General features: G+C 43.1%; 2 long non-coding RNA genes across 2 annotated transcripts; one reads left to right on the forward strand and one right to left on the reverse strand.

Moving 5' to 3' along the window:
• Positions 1-1,059: 1,059 nt before the first annotated feature.
• On the reverse strand, positions 1,060-7,778 carry LOC137145185 (uncharacterized). Its single transcript, XR_010917593.1, has 3 exons — positions 7,218-7,778; positions 1,522-1,706; positions 1,060-1,165 (listed from the first exon to the last, which is right to left on the reverse strand). It is a non-coding gene; the product is annotated as an uncharacterized lncRNA (long non-coding RNA).
• A 4,293-nt stretch (positions 7,779-12,071) lies between these two features.
• LOC137145190 (uncharacterized) lies at positions 12,072-16,901 on the forward strand. The gene is made up of 3 exons (XR_010917596.1): positions 12,072-12,126; positions 15,731-15,861; positions 16,802-16,901. It is a non-coding gene; the product is annotated as an uncharacterized lncRNA (long non-coding RNA).
• Positions 16,902-20,322: the final 3,421 nt, after the last annotated feature.

The following is a 20,322-nucleotide window of genomic DNA, read 5'->3' on the forward strand; positions in this document are numbered from 1 at the left end:
GGGAGCACCCTCCTGCAGAACCTACTCAAAGAAGGCCTGAAAGGCAGGCAATAAGACTGCCCTCACCCCCTGGAGTATATGTTGGGGGACATGAGGGGTAGAGAGCCCCATGCACCGGTCAAGCACCAGGAGGTCCACTCAGTCCCTCCTGTCAGAGGTCTCTGATCCTGATGGCACCTGCCTGGATCAACCTCCGGTACATCGAGGGTGGCTCTGGCACCTGCATACAAAGCTAGGGTTGTGTAGCAGGGGCTCTGTGACGAGGTCCTCCCCCTCAGCAGCTATGGACCTGAGACCAGCTTCCAGGTCCTGAGGAGGTCCTGAGAGAAGATTGGCAGCTCGGAGAGGTCTCCTGGAAGACCCCTTGGATGGAGGTTGAAGAACTACTGGTCATATCAAAGCCCTCAGAGGTGGCAGAAGATGTGTGCCACATGCTCCACACTGGATTACCTACACCATAAGGTTGTCTTTGTGGGGCCTGGAGGTAGAAGATGTGGATCTGACTGCAGAGGTAGAGCAGGCCCTGTCCCCACTCCTCCAGAGGGAGACTCAGGACCCCCGCAGAGACCCAGTACAGTCCCAACCAAAAGAACTCTAGAATTTTCTTCTGGAGGCGGGCTAGGGTACCTGTGCTGACTGTAAGGAGTCTATCCCACAGGATCCCACAGCAGTTGGAATTGGTTGGTTCGGGGGAGAAGAGGCTGACCTAGAAGGTACTAGCCCTTCCCTACATCAGGAGAGGGGTGCCGTCCTCCACCAGGAGGCACGTGACATGCTTCTGAGGGAGGGGTGAGTCATTGTAGCTGAGTGAGCAGCCCTGGTCCAGCTGTGGGTTTGCCTCTCACCTGTGAGGAGAACACCAGACTCTCTCTTGTGGATATATGCATCATAATCTGCTCAGGCACACCCCTAACCTGATTTTCAAGAGTTGCTGAGCACCCCCCAATCCCACAGGAGCCAATGGGAGCTTGAGGTACTCAGCCCCATTGCAGGTCTGGTCACTGTACTATTGTACTGTTCTAGAGAATAAAGAAGAATGTGGGTGTTAGGCGGAGATGGTATTAATATGGATTTTAATGTGAGCTAAAGTAGTGGAGGCAGTTTCTGTCCTTCTAAGATGAGAAGAGTCATATTTCTCCTTGATGCAGAGCAGGGAAATCCTAACCTGAAAGCAAAGGGAAAATCAGAGGGAGATATGAGAGACTGAATGAAGGCTGCATTCTATTTTAAGCAGTCAACATTTGTTGTGATGGATGGAACCTATTCTCCAAACCCCGCAGGCTAAGGATAGAGAGTACCCTTGCTATAAACCTCTAAGACTATTTCTGTTTATTCAGGATTATTGTAGTTTGGCTCTCAGTGATTCTGCAGTTTATAATAATCACACTCCATAACATGAAGTACAACATAACTCAGATCAGCCTTACACAGAGGATTTGCTGTATTAGCTGAAATTTTCACTCGTTAAACATCCATTTTGCAATTACTCATTCTTCATACAGTGTCTCAACAACAACTCACAAGATTATTTCCATAAAGTCCATGTAACTGCATTCAACTTGGCAGAATATAAAAGATCTGGAAACATAGACGAGTTTCTGTATAGATCACAAGCTTCTGCCAATCACATGTTGATCTTTCACTTCTGCACCTTCAGAGCCTCTTCTACACAATATTTTTGTTTAAGGTGGCTTCAGAGGCTGAGTCTAAAGAAAATAAATGTGGCTGTAAGTTCTGTTTCCAATGGCTGCCAGACTATGAAGCTTCCCTACACATAATAAATTAGCTCAGGTGACACTAAATGAAGATGAAAAATTAAAATTCACTCTTCTGATGAGGACATAGATGATAGATAAAAGCAGGTTTATTGCTCAGGAGTACATGTTACAGTACACTTTAAAGAAGGGTAATTGAAATATGAATCAGATTTATAAAATCTGACTTACTTTAGGGGCAAACATTTGTGAAACTGCCCCTCATTTTGTGCCTTTAGTTCATTGCAGGCAACGAGTTAGAGGCCAGGTGGAGACCCCTGCTTTTCTTCTACATGATTGCTTTGCTTCACATTATTATTTTACTGTTGCAGCTCTTGGAGATAGCTCTTCTCATGTTGTCAGAGCTATAGCTGCATATTGGTAGACATTGTCCCAAAGTTCAGTCCTGCAAAGTGCTCAGGACTCAACTACGTTTGCAGTCAAGGGCACTCACTGATTTCCAGGTTCAGACTCCTAGACCACTCATGAAGCTGAGAGATCAAAAGAACAGATGCAGGCCATTTAAACTGCTCATGGGCTGCTGGGGGATAAAAGGGCATGGAGGTGGTGAGAAGGGCATTATTGGGCAAGCTAAATATGACAGCAATAGGTAAGGCGGAAGTTAGGCATAGATGGGTGTCTACAATGCTAGTGATTTTAAAGGGTCTAGTTAACTTCCCACACCAGCGAAACCCTCACAAGTCTAGAAACCAGGCCTGCAGAACTGACAGGCAGCTGGCATTGGTAGGCTACCACCCAGCAGCAGCTATAACTAGCTTGCTTTCCACTTCCCATGACTCACTTTGGACACAGGCTATGGGAAGTTCTGCCTCAGGGGTTTGACAGAAAGCAGCCTCTTGGTTTCTGATTGGCTCCTTGCCCTATATAAACCCAAGGGACATTCCAGGAAGCATCCAGGCAACAGTGTGAATCTCCTGTAGTTGCTATGATTGGTTCTGCCCCTGAGTTCCTGGTTTTGTCCTCAGCTTGGTATGGACTTCACCACCTGACTTGGACCCTGACCCTTAGTAGTGACACAGGCCTGGAATCAGACTATGAACTCCTCCACTACTCCCAGCCTCAAGTTTGCCCCTGGTCTGACTCTTGACCCTGACTGCCTTTTTTTGGATGTGACAAGGAGCAGGGTGCTGCACCAGCTCCATTAAGGGTCTCTCTCCCACTTCTACCCTGTTTCTGCCTCCATCACCCATAATCAGCTGTGGCCAGGAACTGCCCCAGCACAGCTTTAGTAAGGATGTGGGGTCAGATTCTTTAAGGGCACTTCCTCCCCATCCCCACCAGCAGACAAGACTAGGAGCCACTGCAGTAAGGTGGCTTTGGCCTGGCCAACACCCTCCTCCCCAATGAAAAGCAGGTGGTGGTGATGCCTAGGGCAGCAAACTGTCTGTTCCCAGCTATGGGGATAGTTAACCCTCCAGTATCCTGTGGACTATACCTCTTGATTAATAGCTACTGTTATTAAATCCATGTGTGATGCCATAATTTTATATTGTGAGTGTGGCAAACATCCAACAAGCTTTTAACAGAGTTGTAACACAGCACATTCATTGTATTTCAATAAGAACATCCTATTCCTCTACCTATCTTATGAAGCCAAACAAAATAAAAGGAAAATCTGAAACTCAATGTAAAATGAATGTCTGATGCTGCAGGTTGTTGGTTTTTTTTAAAAAAAACCAATACCCTACATAGATTCACTTCATCACTTTTAAGTATCCCCATGGAGAGGCAAAGGTTGCACAATACAGCCTTATGCCTGAGGCCCTGGTGCCTATTGAAGCAAGAGAAAAATATTTGCATCAGACCTCAAAACCCACTTGAACAGATCCTGAGGTTTGCCGTGTGTTTTTGTGAATCTCAGCCCATGGTCATGAAAATCTGGCATATAGGCTGATGTTGTTCTCCCAACCAGGAGGCTAGTGGTGAACCTTCTGCCATACTGGTCCCTCTTCCTTTTCCTCAACAGCTGCTCTCTTCCTGTTTCAAGTGCAAGCACTCTCCTGAAAACATCTGAGCTAAGAGGGGGAATGCAGGGGCCTGTTGGAGAGACAGAACATATTTTTATCTTCTACTGTTTTCTACTGGTGTCCATCACAATAGCATTCAGGCAGGTCCCAGGTTGATTAGATTGGCAGTGAACTTTATTGAGTCTCTAGTGCTCCTGCCTTCCCTGCTTATAGGAAACTTGGCTTTCTGTGATCTATTTGCTGGTGCGTTTTATTTATTCTTGTTATGTTGGTTTTTTGGTTTTTTTTTTTTTTTGCAGGGAAGGGGACTAGTGATAAAACTCTTACTCAGTGTAGTTAGGAGCACAATCATTTCTGCACTTGCACAGTGCTGCACTCATTCAGGCCAACCTCCTAGTAACTGCAACTGCAGAAGGATGGCAGAATTGAGCCCCTTGCTGATGCTGTAAAAAATGGACTCCATTCTGCTTACGGGTGTTTGTTAGCAGTCAGTTAACTAATTACCTGTTGCTTCACAGCCAACACAGGAATCACAAAACACTGGAACAACTTAATTCCTGGGATAGCCTCCAGGAATGATACCAGGATGAGATGGCTGTTTGTAAGATTCACAAAATGAGGAGCTATTGTTTTCTTTCAAACTCTCTCAGTGATGTGTACAGAGTTTGTTAGTTAAGCTCTGCTACAGAGCCAGCTGAAGTAGTATGAATATTGTAATATCTGTAGGGTCTGCACTACTGGTGGCTTTTTTTTTTTAAATAAATGACTTCCTCATGCACATTGAAGCAATAGGGCTAAGTTTAGGCTCAAACTTGACAGCATTTCTTCAAGTGACCTGAGTTATTTGATGAGGAGATTAAATTACTTGCCTTTTGGGCAGGCCAGTAACTTTTTTCAGCAAAGAAAATATTCTTGACTTCTTAGAGCAGTGATTTCAGGGGATGAGAATATTTTTTGTGCAATTGAATTATGCGGTAATTCCACTGGGATGTCAGCCCCAATTCTTGTACCTGAGTATCTCTGCAGCAATTCTGTAGTAAATCTGTCAAAAAAATGTCTTCATAGAGCTTTTTCTAGGCAAGAGAAAGCTGCTTCAGGAAAAGAATATTTTCACAGGAGTATTTAGCTTGAGCTCCAGTCATAAAAGCCAATGACTTTCTTCTGGGTTTCTGAGATTACTGCAAAGACCAATTACCACATGCAACATAATATAGCAGTTTCTGACAGCCCAATAATTATGTTTAGCATTCTCTAACACTTCATCAAGGCATCACTGTATGTGATTATGACACCAACAAACATCATACTTCTTGAATACCATAAAGTCCTGCAGTATGAAAATGGGAAATCACTGCCTAGGAAGGGGTACTGTGGAAAGGGATCTGAGGGTCATAGTGGATCACGAGCTAAATATGAGTCAACAGCGTAACATTGTTGCAAAAAAAAATAAATAAAGCAACCATCATTCTGGGATGTAATAGCAGGAATGTTTCAGAGGGGTAGCCATGTTAGTCCATATACAGCAAAAACAACGAGAGCCCGGTAGCACTTTAAAAACTAACACATTTAATTTCTGCCAGCAATGCCCCTCTGCTATGTACATTGGCCAAATCAGACTGTCACTACGCAAAAGAATAAATGGACACAAATCAGACAAAAAATGGTAACATCCATAAACCAATCGGAGAGCACTTCAATCTCCCAGGACACTCTGTAGCTGACTTGAAAGTTGCCATACTTCTACAAAAAAACTTCAAAAACAGATTTCAGAGAGAGACTGCAGAGGTGGAACTCATCTGCAAACTTGACACAATCAAACTGGGACTAAATAGGGACTTGGAATGGTTATCTCATTACAAGAAGTAATTGTTACTGTTCACACATTCTCACCTCCTAATCAATGGTTGTGAATAGGCCTCAACTACTCTAACTGAATGGACTTTGCTTATATCTAACTTCCCCATTGTTGTTCCTTACCCTTAGATGTATATATATATAACTCCAATCTGATTTCTATTCCTTACATCTGACAAGGCGGGTTACAGCCCAGGAAAGCTTAAGCCTGCAGACATTAAATGTGTTAGTCTTTAAAGTGCTACAGGACTCTCATTAACAGCAGGAATGTTGTAAGCAAGACACAAGATGCAATTCTTTTGCTCTACTCTGCACTGATTAGGCCACCACTGGAGTATTGTGTCCAGTTCTGAGTGCCACATTTCAGGAAAGATGTGGACAAATTGGAAAAAGTCTACAGACGAGCAACAAAAATGTTTTCTAGACCTTTAATCATGGTCTATGAAGAAAGATTGAAAAAACTGGGTTTGTTTAGTCTGAAGAAGAAAAGACGGGGGGGGGGGGAGGACATGATAATTTTGAAGTACATAAAAGGGTGTTACAAGGAGAAGGGAGAAAAATTGTTCTCTTTAACCTCTGATGATAGGACAAGAAGCAATGGGCTTAAATTGCAGCAAGGGGAGTTTAGGTTGGACTTTAGGAAAAGCTTTCTGTCAGGATAGTTAAGCACTGAAATAAATTGCCTAGGGAGGTTGTGGACTCTCAGTCATTGGAGATTTTTAAAAGCAGGTTGGACAGACATGTCAGGGATGGTCTACATAATGTTTGGTCCTGCCTTGAGTGCAGGGGACTAGACTAGAAGACCTCTCGAGGTCCCTTCCAGCCCTATGAGTCTATTCCATGATAGCATTCTCCATAGGAATGAGCTGCCCACATGCTGTAGCAATTGGTCATAGCTCAGCTGCACAGGTGCCTGCTTTCAGGATGGAGGGTGACAGGATTCTTTCATATTGGTCTTCCCCACAAAAGGTATTGACTCTTACTTTCTTCGGGGGAAGATGGATTTCATCTTTAGCTGGTTATGAGCATGTTGTTTATTCACTCTGCCATCTGGGAATATAAATCCTTTAACACTGGCAGCTGAGTAGACTTTTCACTGCTTTACACCTAAACCCCTAATCCTGTTTTAACTGCACAGTATTGTGTGCCAGACAATGTGTGCAGGTGAGAGCGGAAGGAATTCTTTCCTGGTAGGCCGCAGTTTCAAGACTAAAAAACCCTCTGTGGTCAGTTCACATCCCCTGATGGGAAGAATGGGCAGAGGATTCACATCACTTTGGCTCCTTAATCTCTCACTCACACTCCTAAACTCCCACACTGAGTGCCCATGAAACTGGGTTCCATGGTATGCAAGGTTTATGGACAACCCCAAATCCAGTTCTGATTCCACTGTGTCTACAGGAGCCTCTGTGCCAGCAGAGAGGAGTATGCAGATTTGAATCTTTATGGGTAAGTGATGTCATTAGCCACTTCTAGCTGGGATAAGAAAGAAGTTATCTCTCTCCAAAGCTAGGTAGAATTCCCATGTGATATCAACTCTATTCTGGGACAGAATGTCATTAGTTGACAAGCATTTACAAGTCTTATCAAGAAACTTAAAATAAGGAGTAAGGGCACATACTTCTTAAACCTCTCCAAGCAGTGGGAAACAATGCCACAGTCTTTTTCTCACCCTGATGCCCCCTGGAGGCTGCCAGCTGACTTTGGCAGGTCTTCAGTGGCTGGGCCCTTTGGCCAAGTCAGAGAGTCCAAATGAAGCCTTTCTGAGGTATTAAAGAATCTAATAAATAGCCTATTTACCCTCACTAGAATTTTCAGCTTCAGCTCTGGGCCCTTTAAATTCAGCCCTTTGTTTAGGCTCCCAAATAAACCCCATCCCCTTCTTGGGGGTTATGACACTTGTGCAGGAACCCAGGCTCACCCATTAGTCCAGGTTCTAACCCAGGACCTGTGTACACAGCAGCCACATACTGATCACCTCAACCCTTCACTGCTACTTCCCTAGGCCTCTTCCTACCAGACCCTTTTATCTCCAGCCCAATCTCAGAGCCACCCTCTGCAGAGTCTTCTTTCTCTGCAAACCCAGTGCAACAGCCACAATTGCTTCTTGTGAGGCATCTGTGGCCAGAAAGCAGCACCCACAATCTCTCATCTGGATCCAGCCAGGAACTGAGGTGCTAAGGCTGAGCAACTCCTTTTATCTGGGTCAACAGAGCCCTGATTGGCTGTTACTAGCACCTCTAGCACTTGGAGGACCAGGTCTCTGTGGTTTCCAAAAGGGCTGCTCAAGAGAATCCTCTCTAGGCAAGCTTGGAGGACTCACCTTCCCTGATCTGTTCCTGTCCAATCACTGTTTCCTGAGATAGGGTGAAGTAGGACTGCCGCCCCTTCCCCCAGTGTGAGCCATAAAGGCTGAATAGACCACATCACAGGGCCAGATATTTAAAGGTAAACATGCAAGTAGGTGCCTGGTAAGATTTTTCAAAAGAGCCTAAGTACCTTCCTCACATAGGCAGAGACAATTTGTGTCTGCTGATGGGAGGGGAGGGCACATAACCACTCCACAAGTTGCCTGTGGGAGGAACTTTCCAGCCCCACCTCCCTGGGCCAGGGCAGCCCATCCCACTGGCGCCTGAGGGGCTGGGGCTATAGGGGTTGGGAGCATGTGCCTCTGGGTGCCCCTTAGCATGTTTCCAGCTCGCTTGGCCCCTGTCCCCAGTAGCCAGGCCCATGGCAGGCAGCCACCATGCTGCATAGAGGTAGCAACCCTGAGCAGAGTTAGTCAGTGTGAGAAGCAGCTCTGGAAATGTGCCGGGGGCAGGCGCAGCAGGAGAAGGATAGAGCCCTACTCTTCCACCGGCAGGCTGAGCAGAGCAAGTCCTGCAAGGGCAGCTTGACACTCACAGAAATGGAGGGGGGGGGCATGTGACCCTGCATGCCCCACCATACATTGCTTCTGAGCATAGGAGCCTAGGTGCCTTTGAAAATTCCACTAGGCACATATCTGCATCTTTATGTGCCTAATTAGCTTTAAAAATCTAACCTAAGTCCCTCTGCACTGGACCATTGGTGAAATCCTGGCCTTAGAAAAATCAACAACAAAACTCCCATAAACTTCAATGGGCCCAGGATTTCACCCTGCATCTCCAAAATTTGTCATTGGGAAACTGCCTTTTGTTGAAAAGCTTTGATGGGGCCCCAGAAATGTAGGCAAAACTATTTAAAATTACAAGAGTTATCAGGTCAGAACCTTGGCCCTCTCTAAGTGCCCTTTGCATGGAATCAATGGTGCAATGGGCTCTTCAAACTGCCTCAAGCAGGCACCTGAGGAGTCTCCCAAGACAGGAGAATCCTTGGATAGCAATAGCACAAAGACAGCTGTGCCTTTCTGCTCCTCTCTTGACATGGGGGTTGGGAAGTTGCATGCTGGCGTGGGAGGAGCCAGGGCTGGCCTACTATAAGTTAACTATAAATTATTCTGGGAGCCATTTCTGCCTCAGGATCAGGAAACAGAAACATGGTTTATAGCCATCTCCCCTCTCCCTCCTCCCAGCTGTGTTGAGCATGAGCTCAGCACAGCTGAGGATCTAGACCTTAATCTTATTTCTCTAGTCAATTGAGGGCTATACATCATTCTTTTCCCCTGGTTGCCTTTTACTTCTTCCTGCTGTATTTGTTTCCATTTCAATTTGAGTTCAGTAAGAATTGTCTTCAGCAGAAATGACTTAATAATTCCTAAGAAATGAAAAAAGGTTAATTTGATGCTACAAACATGTCTTGGCAACCTGCTAGCTAGGGATGACTGTGGATCAGATTATTATATAATGATTATTCTATTGTAGGCATTTCTCAGGCAGTCTTCATCATAGTTGCTGAATGCCACGTACTGTACATAAATGTTAAGGTACCACAGATTCTAAATAGTCCCTTATACGCTGAAGAAATGTCTTTTTCAAGACGCTCAGTGCATTTTGTTACACAAAAACCTCCAAAAATGGAAAGGCTGTGATAAAACTGATTCCTTAAATACTATCTTCTAGCCCGAACGTTCCAAAGGACAATATACCCTGATGTTTAATCTGAGTATTATTATTATTTTTTTATTATAGGAGCACCTAGAGGCCACAACCAAGAAGGGTGCCCCCTTGTACTAGACACTCTATAAACACACAGTAGGAGATAGTCTCTGCCCCAAAGAGCTTACATTTCAAGTAGACAAGATTAACAAAGGGTGAGCAGAAATAATTAAGTAAAAGGGAAGAATCTCCATCTCCTCACTCCCAAGCTACTGCTTTAACCACAAGACCACATTGCCCCTTTTTATGGAGTTCAGCAGAATGGCTTGGGTATTAAGTCCTTGTGGGTATGTCTACACAGCTTGTGGAAGTGAGCCTCCCCAGCCAGGCTGACAGACTTGAGTTAGTGGGAGTCGTGCTAGTGCTCTAAGAATACCTGTGTAAACAGCACTTTGAAGTTGCAACTGACACTGGAGCATGAGCTCATGCTCTGAAGGCTAGGGAGGGGGATGGTGCTGAGCCCAGCTCTAGCCTGAACTATAACTTCAAAGTGCTGGCTATGCATCATTTTTAGAGCACTAGTGTAAACCCTGCTACCATAAGTCTGTGAGCAGGGCTGGGAGGCTCACTGCCACTATTCTGTACTTCCCTTCTTCTGAACAATTCCCTCTTTGTCAGTTCTCATGCTGTCCTACTTCCATGAGTAACTTTTTTAAATTATAAAAATAAAAAGGATTAAATCACTAGAAATGTATTCAATTAATATTATTGGATCACTGCTCTGTCTCCAGCTACATCCTTAATTTATACTTCTGACCAATTAAAAAGATATTTATCAATGTGGGTAACCAGGAAGAAGAGGTGGATGAAGCTTTTTTTAAACAGCTAACAAAATCATCCAAAGCACAGGACTTGGTGGTGATGGGGGACTTCAACTAACCAGATGTCTGTTGGGAAAATAACACAGCAGGGCACAGATTATCCAGCAAGTTTTTGGAATTCACTGGCGTCTTTTATTATTTTAGAAGGTGGAGAAAGCTACTAGGGGAGAGGCTGTTCTAGGATTTCATTTTGACAAATAGAGAAAAACTGGTTGAGGATATGAAAGTGGAAGGCAGCGTGGGTGAAAGTGATCATGAAATGATAGAGTTCATGATTCTAAGGAATGGTAGGGGGCAAACAGCAGAATAAAGACGTTAGCAAGACGTTGCAGACGTTAGCAAGCTCGGGGAGTTGGAATGTAAGATACCTTGGGAAGCAAGTCTAAGGAGAAAAACAATTCAAAAGAGTTTGCAGTTTTTCAGAGACATCATTAAGGGCACAAGAGCAAACTATCCCACTGCATAGGAAAGATAGAAAGTATGGCAAGAGATCACCATGGCTTAACCAGGAGATCTTCAGTCATCTGAAACTGGATAGAGTCCTGCAAAAAGAGGAAACTAGGTCAAATTACAAAGGATGAACATAAAAAAACAACACAAACATGTAGGGACAAAATTAGAAAGGCCAAGGTACAAAATGAGATTAAACTAGCTGGAGACAAAAAGAGTAACAAGAAAACATTCTACAAATACATTAGAAGCAAAAGGAAGACCAAGAACAGGGTAGGCCCATTACTCAATGAGGAGGCAAAGACAATAACAGAACACGTAGAAATGACAGAAATGCTAAATAATGTTTTTGTTTCAGTTTTCACCAGAAAGGTTAGTAGTGATTGGATATCTAACATAGTGAATGCCAGTGAAAATAATGTAGGTTCTGAGGCTAAAATAGGGAAAGAACAAATTAAAATTTACTTAGACAAATTAGATGTCTTCAAGTCACCAGGGCCAGAAGAAATACATTCTAGAATACTCAAGAAACTGACTGAGGAGATATCTGAGCCATTAGCAATTATCTTTGAAAACTCATGGAAGAAGGGAGAGATTGCAGAGGACTGGAAGAGGGCAAATATGGTGCCAATCTATGAAAAGGGGAATAAGGACAATACGGGGAATTACTGACCATTCAGCTTGACTTCAGATAGTTTTTCTCTGACAGGGTAATAAGCCTTGTGGATAGGGAGGAGGCCATAGATGTGGTATATCTTGACTTTAGTAAGGCTTTTGATGCTGTCCCGCATGACCTTCTCTTAAACAAACTAGGGAAATACAACCTAGATGTATGGATTTGGAATGGCTATCTCATTACAAGAAGTAATTTGCTCTGATCACCCATTCTCACCTCCTACTCAATGGTTGTTATTGGGCCTCAAGTACCCAGCTTTCATCCACCTACCCCATTGTTGTCTATGCCTTTGGATATGTATATGTTGCCTCCTATATATGTTGCCAATATTTGCTGTATTATTTCTACCAACTGCATCTGAGGAAGTGAGCGGAAGCCCACAAAAGCTTATGCCTGCTGAAATTAAATTTGTTAGTCTTTAAAGTGCTACAGAACTCATTGTTTTTGTTGTATACAGACTAACACGGCTACCCCTCTGGAAAACAACCTAGATGGAGCTACCATAAGGCGGGTACATAACTTGTTGGAAAACCATTCCCAGAGAGTAGTTATCAATGGTTTACAGTCAAGGTGGAAGGGCATATCGAGTGGGGTTCCGCAGGGATCAGTTCTGGGTCCAGTTCTGTTCAATATTTTCATCAGTGATTTAGATAATGTCATAGAGAGTACACTTATAAAGTTTGCAGATGATACCAAGCTGGGAGGGGTTGCAAGTGCTTTGGAGGATAGGATTATAATTCAGAATAATCTGGACAAACTGGAGAATTGGTCTGAGGTAAATAGGATGAAATTCAGTAAGGACAAATGCAAAGAACTCCACTTAGGAAGGAACAATCAGTTGCACGCATACAAAATGGGAAATGACTGCCTAGGAAGGAGTACTGTAGAAGGGGATCTGGGGGTCATAATGGACCACAAGCTAAATATGAGTGAACAGTGTAATGCTTTTGCAAAACAAGCGAACATGATTCTGGGATGCATTAGCAGGAGTGCTGTAAGCAAGACATGAGTAGTAATTCTTCCGCTCTACTCCACGCTGATTAGGCCTCAGCTGAAGTATTGTGTCCAGTTCTGGGTGCCACATTTCAGGAAAGATGTGGACAAATTGGAGACAGTCCAGAGAAGAGCAACAAAAATGATTAAAGGTCTAGAAAACATGACCTATGGGGCATGACTGAAAGAACTGGGTTCATTTAGCCTGGAGAAGAGATGACTGAGAGGGGACATGATAACAGTTTTCAAGTACATAAAAGGTTGTTACAAGGAGAAAGGAGAAAAATTGTTCTGCTTAACCTCTGAGGACAGGACAAGAAGCAATGGGCTTAAACTGCAGCAAGGGAGGTTTAGGTTGGACATTAGGAAAAACTTCCTAGCTGTCAGGGTGGTCAGTCACTGGAATGAATTGCCTAAGGAGGTTGTGGAATCTCCATCATTGGAGATTTTTAAGAGCAGGTTAGACAAACACCTGTCAGGGATGGTCTAGATATTACTTAGTCCTGCCATGAGTGCAGGGGACTGAACTAGATGACCTCTCAAGGTTCCTTCCAGCCCTATGATTCTACTCGGAAAGATAATGGATCAAATAATCAAGCAATCAATTTTCAAACACCTAGAAGATAATAAGGTGATAAATAACAGTCAGCATGGATTTGTCAAGAACAAATCATGTCAAACTAACCTAATAGCTCTCTCTGTCAAGGTAATAAGCTTTGTGCGGGGGGAGGGGAAGGGGTAGCTGTGGCATATCTTGATTTTAGAAAGGCTTTTTATACTGTCTCGCATGACTTCATAAACAAACGAGGGAAATACAACCTAGATGGAGCTACCATAAGGCGGGTACATAACTTGTTGGAGAACCATTCCCAGAGAGTAGTTATCAATGGTTTACAGTCAAGGTGGAAGGGCATATCGAGTGGGATCCTGTAGGGATTGGTTCTGGGTCCTGTTCTGTTCAATATCTTCATAAATGATTTAGATAATAGCATAGATAATACACTTATAAAGTTTGCGGATGATACCAAACTGGGAGGGGTTGCAAATGTTTTGAAAGATAGCATTAAAATTCAAAATGATGTGGACAAACTGGAGAAATGGTCTGAAGTAAATAGGATGAAATTCAATAAGGACAAATGCAAAGTACTCCACTTAGGAAGGGACAATCAATTGCACACATACAAAATGGGAAATGACTGCCTAAGAAGGAATATTGCGGAAAGGGATCTGGGGATCATAGTGGATCACAAGCTAAATATGAGTCAACAGTGTAAAACTGTTGCAAAAAAAAAAGCAACCATCATTCTGGGATGCATTAGCAGGAGTGCTGTAAGCAAGACATGAGAAGTAATTCTTCCACTCTACTTCATGCTGATAAGGCCTCAGCTGAAGTATTGTCCAGTTCTGAGTGCCACATTTCAGGAAAGATGTGGATAAATTGGAGAAAGTCCAGAGGAGAGCAAGAAAAATGAATAAAGATCTAGAAAACATGACCTATGAGGGAAGATTGAAAAAATTAGGTTTGTTTAATTTGAAGATGAGAAGACTGAGGGAAGATGAACATAGTTTTCAAATATGTAAAAGGTTGTTGCAGGAGGAGAGTAAAAAATTGTTCTGCTTAACCTCTGAGGATAGGACAAGAAGCAATGGGCTGAAATTGCAGCAAGGGAGGTTTAGGTTGAGCATTAGGAAAAACTTCCTAACTGTCAGGGTAGTTAAGCAATGGAGGTTTTTCAGAACAGGGTAGACAAACTCCTGTCAGGAATGGTCTAGTTATTACGTAATGCTGCCTTGAGTGCAGGATACTGGACCAGATGACCTACTGAGGTCCCTGCCAGTCCTACACTTCTATGATTCTATGATGTGGATATCCAGATTATTTCTTTTAAAACTGCAGCAAGAAGCTGAGCAGGAGTGGGTTAGGGAAGGTTCTGATCATGAGCTCTACAGTGAAGACAAGACAGAGCAACTTTAGGGATAATACTGTCTTCTGTAGTCAAATGAAACCACAAGGAAGTGACTTTCTGTGATTTTTTTTTTTTTTTACCATTACCGCATGATGTTGTGTCAGATGCTGACTCATTTTGAGCTAGCACAGATAAGAACAGAAAATACCAACTTGCAACCCTTGAGAGGATTTTTAGTGTGATAGGCTCATAGGATGACCTGAGAGGAAGGATTGGATCCTAAACTGCAGTGAAGTGTGACACGCAGAGTGGTAAAGCACAACCCAGCCAACTCATTTATTCAATGAAGAGTGAAAATGAAAATATTTATAAACCATTTGCCTTAGTTGAGATAGGAGAGAAGAATAACTGTTACATCATTCTGCAAAATGTGGTGTATATCATTCCCAAAAGGAACATAAACCCAAATGGATGGAGGATGCAGAGGGAGGGCCAGAGAAAACATGGGAGCCTTTCAAAAGGCCCTCTATGAGACCATTGTGCCTTTGGTGTCACTAAGGATGAACACATAAGGGCTTTTCTAGGAGTTGAGATTTGAAAGAAGGAATTTTGAGAAAAATTACAGTTAATATCTAAGGTAACTCTGGAACAGGCAGTGCAACTGTCACAGCAGCTGGAGAAAGCAAACATGCTTGTCACCCTGCAAGAAAGTGTGGGAGGCATGAGGCAAGAAGTAGAGAAAAAAAACTATCCATGAGACAGAGAAAAGGGTCATGAAAAGGCCTCCTTAAGAGCATGGAATTCTCTGGGCAGAAATCTGGTAGGGACAGCAAGGGAGATCTCAGACTAGATGAGGTGTGGCCAGTTGGCAGAAACACATGCAGGAAAAGTAAGCAAAAAGGCATTGGGAATGCGTCTTTTGAAGAATCCAGAAGAGAGCCCATTCATCGATGAGTGATGCCTATGCCGCCCACCTGCCTCCACAGGTGGGAAACTTGATGGGACCAGCAGGATTGGGACATCCCCAGTAGAAAGAGGTGGGGAGGAGAGTGCACACAGGGGAATGCAGGGGCAGCTGTCTTCCTCTGCAGGCTCTGCACACACATTGGCCAGACAGAGGAGATGGGGAGCTGATTGGTCCCCCACTCTTCCGTTTCATTAATTTAAACCCTCGTTTTGATCTTGAGGCGCCTCTTCTTGCTCCATTTCAGCTACGCACCCCTGTCTCTGTAACTGTAAGTCCAGAGTTGTGTTTTGCAGCTGTTTTGGATCTGACCAATCGCCTGTTTGGGAGGTGAAGAAGGAGTGTTTTTGCTTTCCATGCAGTATCTTGAAGGCACAGGTAGGTTAAATAGGAAGCAAATTTAGTAATTAGTGTTAGTACTTGGTAGGGATATTAGCTGTTGCAACTTGAGACCAATTTCCAGTGTGGTTAAAAGGCTAAAAGTGACGGTTCCCAGAGGTAAAAGACTTGGGACTTTGCTGATAGGCCTTTTGCTAATGGGATAGGAGGAAACTTTGTGGCCTTTACAGGCCAAGGTCCTCCTTTTAGTACCTTCTGTCCCCCTTGCATGGGGGGAAGGGAGTTAAAGGATTCAGAAGAGTAAGCTGAGTCCTAAGGATAGGCTGGGGAGAGTCCACCCCAAGTTATGGACTATATGATTGGAGCCCTATAACCCCTGCACTGGAACCACTTAAAATGCCTGGTATGTGAGAATCTGGGTATAGTGCCCCTCCCCTGTGTAGAGTTTAATAAACTTGGGGCCTGCCTCTTAATATCCATTGCTGTGTCTGTCCTCATTCACTACTGTGTCCAGATCAATTTCCTGGCATCTGTGTCCAAACACAGCATTCATGAACAGACCTGAATCACCATTGCCTTTCACCTTGAGTAGTCACTGACACTTGTGCAAAGTGAGTGCAAAATGCTACCACTTTGCACAGACAAAAATGACTACCCAAGGTAGTCAAGATTTGTAATACTGGTAAATTTAAAATTGATTCAGAAGCAAAAGAGAGAGTGTAGCCCCAGTGATAATATTGTCTTCCTGATTCTAATGAAGTTTCTTGTTCGGTTACAAGAAGGCCTTCAGTTCTTTACCATTGTCATTTGACAGTATTCACAACCTCTTCCTCCATAGTAAAAGGATACAACCCTCTTTAATTGTCATCAACTTCTACCCTTCTCACAATAACCCAACTGAAGTCTGATGATGTAACTAAGCATAGTCCTAAAACAAATAACGAATATAGTAGGGGGCTAATTTTTGTCTTGTTTACAGATTTAGGAGTAGCATCTGGCTGCAAAAAGAATCAGTCTCTCCATGTGATCCATCAGCTCAGCTGGTGGAACACCTGAATAATAACCAAAGGAACTTGGATGTATTCTTTCTGGATTTTTTTTTCTTTCTTTTCATCTAAACATCTGTTTTCCCATGCTGAGACATGAGCTCATGACTCCTGGAACAAGGACAAACCAGCCCTTACAGCATGTATGTGGAAGTAGCATTAGGTCCTCCCACACATTTCTTAAAAACACCAATTCTTCCCTTCTCCCTTTTGTACAAACCCCTCCACACTAACTGGCACTCTGTAAAGCATTAGCAATGGACTGAACATTTATAATGTGGGCAGAGGATGCTCAAGATTATCTGCCACCGTAGGCAAAACTTCAGTGTGCTTCCCCCTTCTTCATAGGCCTAGGGATGGCAGATGTGGCCCAGCCATGAAAGAGGGGCAGCTGGCCAAATTTAGTGAGTGCCACTGCGACCTGGCACGTGGGGTCACAATGCCACTCAGATTTGGCCTGGCCACCCCTCTGTCATGATGAAGGAGTGGCTGCGACATATCTGCCATCCTAGGTAGCTGTCTAGTCTGCCTATAGGTAGGGTGGCCTCTGAAGGTTGGCTGCTTTTTGAAAGCATATCCAGAGGTTATGGCATGATCTAATGGAAATTATCAGAGAGAAATGTATTTTTACAAGGAAAACATGACCTTGATAGCAGCTCCCTGACCAGTGTCATGGATTATGTTTTTACTTATGTATATAACACACTTTAGAGACAAATAGAACATGTGTGCCCTGCCCTGAAAAGTTTACAGTGCCCTGCCCTAAAAAGCTTACATTGTAAAACAGTGGTTCTCAACCTGCATCCTGCAGGCCGCTTGCAGCCCAATCAGCACACAGCGGCAGCCCATGTGACATCCTCAGGGCCATACAGGTAGTAATGGATGTGGCCCACATAATACATTGTGGCATATATGGCCCAAAATGGTAAATAGGTGGAGAATCACTGATTTAAGGCCTTGATCCTGCAGACTTATAGATGTGCTTAACTTTACACATTGTGAGTAGTCCCATTGACACCTCAGCCCCCAATCCTGCAGCCACTTACACAGGGAGTAGTCTTATTGTGTGTACAATCACAACATTTAATAGAACTACTCCCACATATAAAGTTACTCACATGTGTAAGTGTTTGCAGATTCAGGGCCTACATTTAGAAATAAGATGAAAGAGAACAACTAAGGACTACACAAACATGACCAGTGTTGCTCTGGGTTGTATGTAATGTATGCTTTTGATATTCTGCTAATATTAGCTTTTGTTTGTCTGTTTCTTGGGGGTTCTTTTACATATATACAAGAAGACATTAATATACAAGAAGAATACAAGTCTTTTCATCACATTTTACATATAGCATAAGTTTAGAAGAAGGAGGATGGAGTCAATAGCAGGTATCCAAAATATTTTAAAAGGTCCAACAGTCTCTAATATTTAAACCCAGAACACTGGCTTGCACTAAATCCAATTAATACTTTCTTTATACAGACATATAATACATACGCAGAGCATCAAGCCTGTAATTGTTACATAAAAAAAATTACTAAGTTTTATTGTATTTCTTATTTCTCTTTTGTTTGAGCAGAACTTGGAGATTAAGGGTCAAGAAAGCAGAAGCATAAAAAGAGACAGAAAGATGGTTAAGGGGGAGTAGGTTTTGGGGGGGAAGGCGAGTCAGTGAAGGAGAGAACTTGGAGACATGAATGAGAGAATGAATGTTGGTTGCCTAGTTACTTAGAATTGGCAGTACGTTAGTAAGGTGAATCAACAAGGACATACTTTATTCTTTACTTGCATGTGAACATTGCAAAACTAACAGACCAACGCAATACAAAGAACATTTAATAACAACACCCCTCCTAGAGAGACCTTGGAAGAGACTAGCTGCAGAACTTTGCAAATGTAGAGGACATCATTACTTGGTCATCATGGACTATTTTTCCAGGTATATAGAAATACTGTACTTGAAAGACATAATACGTCACAGTGTTAAGAAACTGAAGTGCTCTTTTGCTCACTCTGATATTCCAGAACAACTAGTGATGGACAATGGACCACAATTCACCACAGCAGAATTTAAGGAATTCGGAATGAAATATGATTTTGATCATCTTACTAGTAGCCTACATTACCCACAAACATATGGAGAGGCTGAGAGAGATATGCAGACAGTCAAGAAAATCTTACAGCAGGAAGATACACTCTTTGCTCTTCTGAGTTAGTGAACAATACCAATAGCAGCAACTGGATATAATCCAGCACAACTCCTGATGGGAAGATAACTCAGAACTATTGTTCCCAACTTTGGAAAAGAATCTATCTCCAAAGTGACCAGACATGAAGAGAGTAGTCAAATCGGATAAAAAGGTTAAAAGAGCTTATGATCTCTTGTACAACACATGTCACTCAGAGAATTGCCAGGTCTGGAACCTGGTGACTGCGTTTGTGACAAATTGGATGGAGAAAAAGGATGAACACCTCTAGCTATCGTAAAAAAAAAAAAAAAAAAAATCACCACTCAGATCACATGTGATCAAGACCAACAGTGGAGAGTTCAACAGAAACCTTTGACATCTATAGTTCTTTCCTTAGAACTTGTCTATGCTAGAAAAATAAGTCGACATATCTTATGTCTTATATCTTATAATACCTTATTATAATATATCTATTATATATATATCTATCTATTATAATATAACATCTCATCTTATAATATAAAATCTTATATCTTATAATATCTTATCTTATAATTACAGTGGTGATTGATGTCCACACTTCTCTCCTGGGATTGGTGGAGTGCGTCCTCACTCATCTCTGAGAGACCCATCTCTCAGCTCCCTGCCAGGAAACCACAGGCTCCTCGGCTCCCTGTGGGCTGCTCCCCCACTTCCTGGTCCCGGCTGCTTGGGGACTTCTCCCCTCCCCAGTGTGACCCATCTGTGCCCAGGGCAGCCACCTGAAAATGTCAAGGTCAGGGCAAGCTGTAAAAGGAGAGCAGATTCTCCTAGCACTGGTGGGTAGCACTAAAGCCAGACTTCCCAACCAGTCACAAACTGCACTTCTGAATTCCCACAGAAGCCAGTATGCGAATGCACACAGCCCCCTTTACTGCATTTCAGCTCCAGGCTCCCAAATCAGCACTAGGTCCAGTAAAGAGACCAGTTGTTTAAACTCTATGCTCTTTACTAAAAAGATTCTCTCTGACCCCAAGGGGTCAGCCACAGTACCAGTTCAATATAAGTTTGGATCTTACCTAAAATACCACGCTGCCAACCAATCCTTTAGTAACTAAAACTAAAGGTTTATTGTAAAAAGAAAGAAAGAAACCATGAGAGAAATGTTAAAGGGTCAAAGCAAATCAGATACATACAAAATGATTGAAAGTCCATATACATCAGGTTTCTAGAAGAAATGTGGAGTTGCAGGCTTGTACAGTTCCTCTGAAATACATCCAACATC

This window comes from Emydura macquarii, unplaced genomic scaffold (assembly GCF_026122565.2).
Source record: "Emydura macquarii macquarii isolate MOO-44397 ecotype Brisbane River unplaced genomic scaffold, CSIRO-AGI_Emac_v2 contig_383, whole genome shotgun sequence".
Taxonomy (NCBI): Eukaryota; Metazoa; Chordata; order Testudines; family Chelidae; genus Emydura; species Emydura macquarii.